This window comes from Cupressus sempervirens, chromosome 6, assembly GCF_028749045.1.
Source record: "Cupressus sempervirens isolate cs-2001-9-10 chromosome 6, ASM2874904v1, whole genome shotgun sequence".
In the NCBI taxonomy this organism is placed as follows: domain Eukaryota; kingdom Viridiplantae; phylum Streptophyta; class Pinopsida; order Cupressales; family Cupressaceae; genus Cupressus; species Cupressus sempervirens.
Genome location: NC_143123.1, coordinates 82,075,164 through 82,085,226, shown reverse-complemented (window position 1 = coordinate 82,085,226; position 10,063 = coordinate 82,075,164).

Below are 10,063 nucleotides of genomic sequence, written 5' to 3'. Positions count from 1 at the left end.
GTTGCAGCAAAAAAAACATGAAAGTAGTGCACTCAATTTGAAATTTGAAAGTTAGAAAATGATTTTCTCTCAATTATTCTAATTAAATATTGAAGCCTTACCTCGAAACAAAGTTTTTTGAAAGAATTCCTCTAACTCTTCTCTTCAAGCAATGCAATGCTTCGTACTAATTGATTCAGATTCCCTCATAAACAAGAGCTCTTTGCAAGCTAGAGTCCCTGCCTTTTGGACTCATAATAGGGATTGTAGTTGTGAGGACTCATAGTGGGGATTGTAGTTGTCACCAATTGTTGAGAATGTAGGAAAAACATTAAATCTATTGTACAAATCCATAGGTGGTGAAAATGTTACATGGATCTCATAAAAGTATAATTTATAAATTTTAACTAAAATAGTAATTTTAAATGAAAAAAGGTTAGTTAATTTGATAATTGTTTGAAAAAAAAAAATTTAATTAAAAAAATTTGTACTTTTCAAATTGGATGTTTAACACAATCAATGTCAGATATTAGGTGTCACACAACCATTCAATATTATCCTAAAAAAAAACTTTTATTTAGATCCATGTTAAAAGATATTTTTTGTGTATGATATATTTTAATGATAGAGATCTATTGAAATTATCCAATTAATAAATTAAAAAAAAAATCAAACTCACCAATTTAACCTATTTAAATCAATTATTTGTATAAAATTAAACTCACAAATTTAAACTATTTAAATATATTTATAAAAAAATTGGATCTTAAATAAATAAAGAAAAATACATTTAATTTAATGTTAAATAAAAAATAAAAAATAGAACTCATCCATGATTTTTTATTATAAATAGTACATGCAACTTAATACATATTATCCTTTCCATGTGAATAACAATAATCAAAGCAACTCATATTTTTGTTTTTACGTGTGCATCCAGAATTCTTCATATATGATAAGCAAACCTTTTTACCTGAGACCAAAACTTATAGTATTTCATCACTCCCAATTTTTTCATGTTGTATACAAGAGTATGCAATAAGTTTATGAAACGAAATTTTCGGTCAGAATAAGCTTGGGAAAATAAAATTTTATATTTTTTAACCAAGCCAATTTCTTATTGCCACAGGAGATGATTCTCTCGTTTGGCTATGATTGTATCTACCTATCGTCTCTTTTTTTAATACTTAAAAAGACAATATTAAATATATAGAAGAACTTCTTCTGTCACATTATTGTTGGATTGGTTGTCATTTGTATTCTGCCCCGTTTGAACAAGGGTGTTCATAGGCTTTCTGCATGTGCCACATGTCTCTCCTCTAGTATAGCTAAAATTGTGATTTGTATTTTTATTGCTGCAATAATAGAAAGTTATGTTTGCATCATTTTTCAGAGAGGGGCAAACATAATAATTTCTTGGTTCGATCTTCAGAACTTTAGAGTAGGTGGCCATAAATTTGGGGTCAAGTAGGTGGGATTTATTGTAGAAGTTGTGAAAACCAACTTCGCAGATTGCCAAGATCACTTGCATGCAAATAACCTGCTGAAGAGAAATCGAAAAAAGAAAGAAAAAATAGAGCTTGGAAAAACTCAACAAGATGAGAGAAAAAACTGTATTCCAAGATTGATTGAATTGAATGCTTCAGAAAAGAATTACAAGAGTTCAACCTTAAAGGTGAATGAAAACCCTAAAGCCTAAAAAAGCTAGGTTGCACAATATAATTAATAAAATATTAATTATATGCACCTACAAGATAGCTTAAGAAAACTAGAGTAATAGGCAACTTAATTAATTAAATCAAAGTGATTTAATTAATAAGTGCGAACAAATAATTACTCTAACACCCCCCCTTAAGCGAAGCTCAAGAGGTAAGCTAACCTAGCACAACTATGAAAGCAGGAAAAAAAAGAGTCCCGACAACAAGGTTTGATTAGGTACCCAAAATAAGGAAATCTCTGTAAACCGAAGACAAAGGAGAAAACCCATTGGGAAAAACCCCTCTCCAAAAAGAGATAGGAAAGAATGTTCCAGAAGATAGGAACAAAGAGAAGATCATGAAGAAAACCATTGGAGCAGAAGAAGCCGCAAACTCTATCAGAAAAAAACTGCTGATCTAAAGATCCTCCATGGAAATAGAAGGCACGAACCAAGAGTGTCTATATGGTAGGTGATCTATCTCACCGAAATGCATAGGTAGCCAACCATTGCAATCGCCTAGTATATAAGATCAAAATACTGAATACATAGCTCACTCCAACGAACCATCGAACCAAGGAAGCATTAGAACAACAAAATAACCCCTCCAATGCGGACAGGGTGAGGTGATAGGCAATTGAAAAGATGGGCCAAAAATCTCCTACAACATAGGAACCAAACACATCGAGAGTGAGGTACGGACACTTATAAAGGCACATGTCACCGATACTACATGAGGCAAAAGAGGAAGAGGGCACAAAATCGGCAAACAACTATCCCCCCCATGGCACTTTATAAAATAGTGCGAGTACAACAAACCACAATGATGAAAAGGATCTCGAAACGCAAGAGTGGCACTTTATCTCAATGCGTTTACATAAAGATGCTTACGAATGATATCAACAATGATCAAAATAGGAAAAAAGCTGATACAAAAGATAGTATAGCCCAAAAGCAGAGATCCCATGCCAAGAAAACGATCCTTAGACCTGAAATATCCAAGATATCCATCATAGAGAAAAAATGTCAAAAGTACGATAGAAAGAGCATGGGGCAGAATATGGAAGAAATTACATCATTTTTGAAAAGTAGACAAAACCAACTTTCCAAAAATATCATGTTTTCAAAAAACGGAGATGGGACGCACAAGAAATGCTCGTCGGAGTCAAAAATAGAACTTTACACTTCAACTACAAAAATATGAAACTAAACAACATCAAAACCAAAAAACTCCTACACCACTGTCTCCGTCTTGGAACCAACTTTCGGGCGGTTCTTTCTGATCGAAAATAGACCTCCGTATGCTCAAGATATGGCCAAAAAATCGTGAGTAGGTCAAAAAAGGACTTGGAGTGCTGGCAGGGGTGCTGATGTAGGATGATGTCATGCTGACATCAGCAAAACCCTAGCTTAAATTTGACAGCTTAAGGGCCGTCGTAGCAAAAAAGAAGGCCACATGTCAAGCCACATGGACGACACATGGCAAAGGGCTGACTTGACCTGGTGACGTGGCAAATGCCAACGTGGCACCCCAAAATCACGTCAATTGTCACAAACTCCATGCTAGTTGAGCTGAGATGGTGGGGCCACAGGGGGGCAGTGGTCGTTGGTGGTGGTGGCTGCAAGGGCGATTTTAGCTGGGGGCGCCGCTTGGAGGGTGGAGGGTCGGTGGTGGTTGCAGGGGCTGTGGTTAGGCCGTGGTGTCGTGCCCGCGGGCCGGGTGTAGGCGATCCTTCGGTGGCACGTGGGTGGTGTGCGGGTGGCTGCTGGGCAGAGCAGCCCAAAAATAATTTTTTTTTAAATCACAATAAATGCATCCGTACGGCCTCCCGTGGGGCAAAAAAATTTTGCTCGACGCTACGAAAGCCAAAAAAGATAAATTTTATATGGATCCTGACTGTAAACGGCCTTTAGAATCCAATGACAGTGTCCGTTCGGGCCCAAAGTGCTCTAAAAAATATCTCTTCCTCTCGATTGAAGAAAAAAGCACAAACAAACTGGGGTTTGTGCCTTCAAATCACGGCTTCAAAAATCATTCAACAGAGAAGCAACAGGGAGGCTTTGATACCATGTAGAAGTTGTGAAAACCAACTTCACAGATTGCCAGGATCACCTGCATGCAAATAACTTGCTAAAGAGAAACCAAAAAAAGAAGGAAAAAACAGAGCTTGGAAAAACTCAACAAGATGAGAGAAAAACTATATTCCAAGATTGATTGAATTGAATGCTTCAGAAAAGAATTACAACAGTTCAACCTTAAAGGTGAACGAAAGCCCTAAAGCCTAAAAAAGCTAGGTTGCACAATATAATTAATAAAATATTAATTATATGCACCTACAAGATAGCTTAAGAAAACTATAGTAATAGGAAACTTAATTAATTAAATCAAAGTGATTTAACTACTCTAACATTTATCAGTGGTCATATAGAGTTTGCCTTTTTGGATGGTGAAGATTTGGTGGGATAACTAGCAATACATTCCATTATTAAGTTCAATTAATGTTGTCTATTCAAAGAGATATATTTTTGAATTTTTGAAGTGGGAAAATAGCATAAAACCCCAGAAAAATTCCAATGAACCAATTGAAAAATAGAAATAAACTAACATAAATTAATTTAAAAATAGAAATCATGTTAAACTTTACAACATGAGTATTTTTAGAGTTGCATAGATAAAATAGGGGGGTCTAGTGAAAACATTAGTACCCTCCCTATATATAGGTAGGGACTAAAAAACACTATAAAAAATAATTTATTTATAAACACAAATGAAGCCAACTTTATTATTATTATTATTATTAAGTAATGTGGTAATTGATCGCACAACCATTTTTATTGGGAGAAGTTCTATATTTTGGACATGCCGAATTTTGTAATTCGAGGAGAAGTCATTATTGTATATGCAAAACATTTTAAATATGAGAGTGTGGTGTGCTTGCAAGGTATGGAAACCATTGTCTATGCAACACCCAAATTCTAATTATTGAAACTAATGTGAAATTAAGATATTTTGTGTGCTTTGATTTTAATTAAATTAATAATTATAATAAATGGTACAATTCAAGTGTTGTATAGATATTATTGATATGTAAGATAACTTAAGTATTCATTATTTTGTCTATTTATTTCTTTCATTTTATTTATATTTACTTATTTGTTTATTAATCTCTCTCGCCATTTATATTTCTTTTTACTGCTTCCTTTCCATCTCTCTCTCCCCCCCCCCCCCCCATTTAGTTGTTCCTCTCTCTATCTCTCTTTATACTTATCACTTTGTATCTATATCTACATCTCTTTATCTTTGTCTCTCTCATTCTTTCCTTATGTCTCCTCTATATATATTTATATCCACCATCTCTATCTAGTCCTTTGTCCTCTCTTTATCTACCCCTTTTCTTCTCTACATATCACTCTCCTCTATATCCATTCATTTTCTTACTTAACAAATATATGCATTCATTGTACATCTAGTTGCTACACCATAATAAGTTTCATCAACTTTTGTGCTTTTCCATCCACTTCTCCATCATGTGCTCCTAAATCATCTTTATTTCATGTAACCTATACCTATACATGTTAATCACATCTACATTCATCATTAGTATTATCCTTAGACCACCTAGCATTTAGTTGAGCCCACATTGAAGAAATTAATATGTTACTTTTCATGTACTCGTTCCTAGTTAAATTTAGAAAGATTAAGGTTTGTATTGCACTAAAATAGACTACATGACACTCCTACATTTCTTATGTTGTAAATTATAGATGATTTGAACTAATATCAATATTTTCATTGTATATAATCATCTTACACCCATGCCAAATCATCACAAAGAAAAAAAAGAAAAAAGTGTGAAATGTGGTGAGTTAAACTAAGATTTATTTTTAAATTTCAATGAAATTTCATAATTTATCACGAGACTACAGATACTTATGTAAGATTTGTTTTTACTTTGATTCTCTATTACACTAGCAATGGATCACTAATCTCTTTCAAAATATTGATAGAAAATAACTTTTATATTATAAATTTTGAAAATGACATTATCCTAAGATTTGCATATGGTATTAATCCAATGTGTCTAATTTTATAACATTTATTTTACAAATCTTAAAATAATTATGAAATTCATTAATCTACCTCTTTAGGTAAAACAACAAACTCGAGATCTAATTTAGTGGTCTAGAGCTTTTATAATATTACTCATGTTAATTTTGTAATATTTTTTCTACATTAATGCTCAGGATTATTCCATGTAATTCATTATTTGAATAACAGAGAGTTGTGTCATTTTTTTTTACTTCAATTTTATATTATCCTAACAATAGATTATTGAATGCATTTTAAAATATTGATGGTAAACAAATCTTATAAAATTGAATCCAAAAATATTATGCCCACCTTATAATTCAATAAATCTAAAAATAGTAATAAAAAAAACCCATTAGTTAATCCAGAGAAAAAATACATAACAAGAATCTAGTTTAATGGTGTGGGTTTCTATACTTATTTTTGTATTAAGAAAAAAGTGGCTTTGAAGGGACTTGAAACCCTTTGTAGAGTAATTACACTAGATGAAGCATTTAAAGGCCCAAGGAAAAATAGACCCAAAGACAAAATAATAGCCCAAAAACAATCCATCATGTCATAGAGACACATAAAAAGCCAAGAAACACAATAACAAAATAAAACATAACAAAAATTAGAAGAAATGCTAGAACTTAGCTAACCCATCGATTTCAATGCCCTAGTGACCTCCTCTTCCATCTCAGTTATTCTCTACACTTCACTCTTCAAATCCAACAGCTAAGTTGGATTGGACTACTCCTCCTTCTTAATGCTTATCTAGTTCTTTTACCTGAACTAACACCTACTCTAACACTCTCCTTAGGAACTTGCACCACATTCCCAATAGCCTTCAACTGTAGAGATCCCTCCATCTTGCTCACCATTATATTCCTCATAATTTATGTTAATATCTCTGAGTCTCATTTCCTATTAGTGTCAAACACTTAGTCATATATAAGGCAAAGTCAGTCGGTCATCACTGTGACCGAGATACTCTATATAGGTTGAGTCATGCAAAGACTTGTAAATAATCATGTATATGGTGAGCTCTATAAGAGTCAAGCAAGTCTTTGATCGTCAAGTACTTTTTGTATAAGCTAAGCCTAGTAAATGTCAAGAAGACAAAGCACATAGATGCTAAGTTATACAAAAGGAGCCAAGTATAGTTAAGGTCGAGCAACAACAAGTAGAATAGTTATGACCAAGCATCAGAGATAGTATGTGTCGAGTAGCATAGAGAGAACATAAAAACCTAGAATGATACAAAATTTGAGGTAAACCTTTTCAATTCGACATGGACATGACATTTAATGATCGTAGAATTTGTTATAGAGGTTGTTACATGTTTTGACATGGATCATCGATCCCTATGAGGAAAGAATAACTAATCAAGTGAAGAGGCAAAAAGAGAAGCATCTAGAAGACTCTATAGATGTATTTAAATAGGCAAATACAAACCCTATTTTGATATGCAATATGGATGAGATTGTGAAGTATGCAACGAAAGCGAAGTGTTGTGTGAAGGAGTTAAATTTTGGATGTTGCATGTGAAAGTTGTGAATAATAGGGTTAGCGACCTAATGAAGCAGTGGAGGACTAAGAAAAGATATATCAAATTGGAGATTAGATCAGAGATTGGAAGGAGGTGGTCCATAATCAACAATTATAAGTGCAGGCCGAAGGATTAGGTACTAAATTAGTCTTGATAAATTGAATCAAGGAAAATCTCTTAATAGAGTGGTTTTAAAAGAACTTTGTAAATCTCCTAATAGAGTCCTCACTTTATTATAAGTTTTAAATTCTTTAGTCAAGGTAAGACCTAATAGTTTTAAAAGGTTTTAACACAACATATCCCTCACAGGGTAGATCATCATAAGTGATCAAAATTGTAACCCTAACAAGTTAACTTTGTTACTGCATTAGTGAATATTTGTGGGTGCCATCCCCACCCCAGTCTTACCTTCACCTTAAAGTGTTTCTAGGTTACCAAATATTTTGTGTTATGTGTTTACCTATCATGGATGTGATTTATAGTTAGATCTATTTCAGCATTTTATTTTCCAAGTTATGTTATGCATAAAGTAGATGTGAGATGGTCAATATGGTGAACACAATAAAGTTGTTTTGAAGGATAAAAGTTTTATAGATCCTGATTCACCCCACCCCCCACCCCCCACTCAGTATCTTAGTTTTCTAATTAAAATTCCAACAATTAGTATCAGAGCATTGGTTCTCTTGAAAGAAGTCTAACATCCTGTGAGTTCAGATCTTGGAGATAGAGGCTTACAAATTGGGAAAGGTTATTGACAATCAAGTGATTGACATCAAGCTCATATTGTAGTCACTTGAAGAAGCAAGAGAGGAACTGAGGAAATCCCTAAGAAAGAGAAAAGATATGGCCATTCAATAGAATGACACACTTTGTGAAGACGTTGATACACAAGAATTTCTTGACACTGGAAATTCCAATGAAAGTGATGCATCCATTTCAGATGTAATCGAGAAGAACATTATCCTAAATGAAGAAGTTAGAGTAATGAAAAGAGAACATGCAATCCATTCAGTAAGGCTATGTGAAATGACCAAACAAAAGAAGAAAGATGAAGAAGATGAAGTTATGGCTGAGGAAGACAAAAGACAAATGACTATCAAACTTAAAGAAAGGTCATCTAATGTACAAAAGCTTACAAATGCTCATTTAGACATGATGAATCAACTGATGTTTACAAATCAAGAATTGAATAGAAAAGACATAGAGATAGAAAATTTGAGATCACAAAGTGACCTACTAAGGAATGAGTTAAGATTTGAGAAAGAACTAGTGAAAAGGATGAACAAGTCTAGTGAAACACTAAGATATTTTGAAGAACTGACGAGATCACCTAGGTCATTTGGAAGGACTTCTAGACTAGGTCATATAAAGCAACATTCATCTGTCAAAAAAGGAGAATCATCCAAGAGTGGAGAGCTAAGGAATGTAAAATCAAAAGACAAACCTACATGCTATCATTGTGGTAAACTTGGACATATTGCAAACATTTGTAGAAGCAAGAATGGTATGCAAAACCCTAAACCTAACTTTAGTGGTTATTATTTTTATTGCAAAAAGGAAGGACATCAAATACACGAGTGTAGATCAAGAATGAACAATATACCCATTGCATCTATATTTGAGGGATATTGTTACAATTATCAAAAGTTTGGACATAGAGCATATGAATGCAGATTGTAGGCAAAACCTAACTGGTCAAGTAGAAGGCAAAATAATGCACCTAAGAAATTTTGTTCTAATTGTCACAAGATTGGACATGTGAACAAGAACTGTAGAACCCGAGCACCAGTGCCAAATAATGAACACGTCAAGGGTAAAGGAAAAGTAGATGTTGAACAAACAAAGAGAGAGATGAATCAAACCTGGAAGAAAAAGGTTGAAGTAGAAAGTAGTGGAACAAATGAAGTTAAGATCACCTAATCCAATGGAGAAGGTTATCACACCACCTCAAATTGATTAAGATAGGGATGTAAGGGACTATATACTTAATGATTTATCTTACATTAGTTCCTAACTTAAAATGTGCAAAACTTCATATCTCTATGAGGAAAGATGCATTAGAACAAATCTATAAAAAGAATAGTGCAAAACAATCATTTACATGTTTGGATGCCAAACATCAATAGAATTATCCATATTAGTTGAGCATTGCTATATGGACTGAGTACCCCAAATGTCAAACTGATGTATAGGCCAAGTTAGATGGAATTGACTGAGCTGTATAATGGAGACTGAGTTCAAAAATTAGTAATGATCGAGACAGTTGGATTCCACCTAATTCAACATTAATAGATACCCTAACTTGAATGAATAGAGGTATATATCAAGAATTTGAAGGTATTGTATACACCTTGCATTTAGATTTTGAAGAGCATAGAGTGATTTGAGCAATTAGTGAAATAATTTTTAAAGGCGATCGGAAGCGAATCAGTGGAAGAGTGATCGAGTATTGATCTCAAGTTGTGCCGAGTTGTTTAGAAAACAAAGTTTCAAAACCCTAACATGAGAAAATGGAATCTTCATTATCTACATTGAAGAATCAAGGAGAGGTAAGAAATATTTGATTGGTGAAGAGTGCCACTTTTCCTCTACCTAAGTTTTGTGTTAATCCTAAGATTGCTATGAAAGGTGATTCAATGGGTGCGCTATCATCGATACCACCTAAATTCATTATGATTCATGATGTAAGGAGTTGTTACATGTGTAAAATTGATGAAGTTGAAAACTATGAGATTCGTGTGGCATATGGAAAATTGTGTGATGAAGG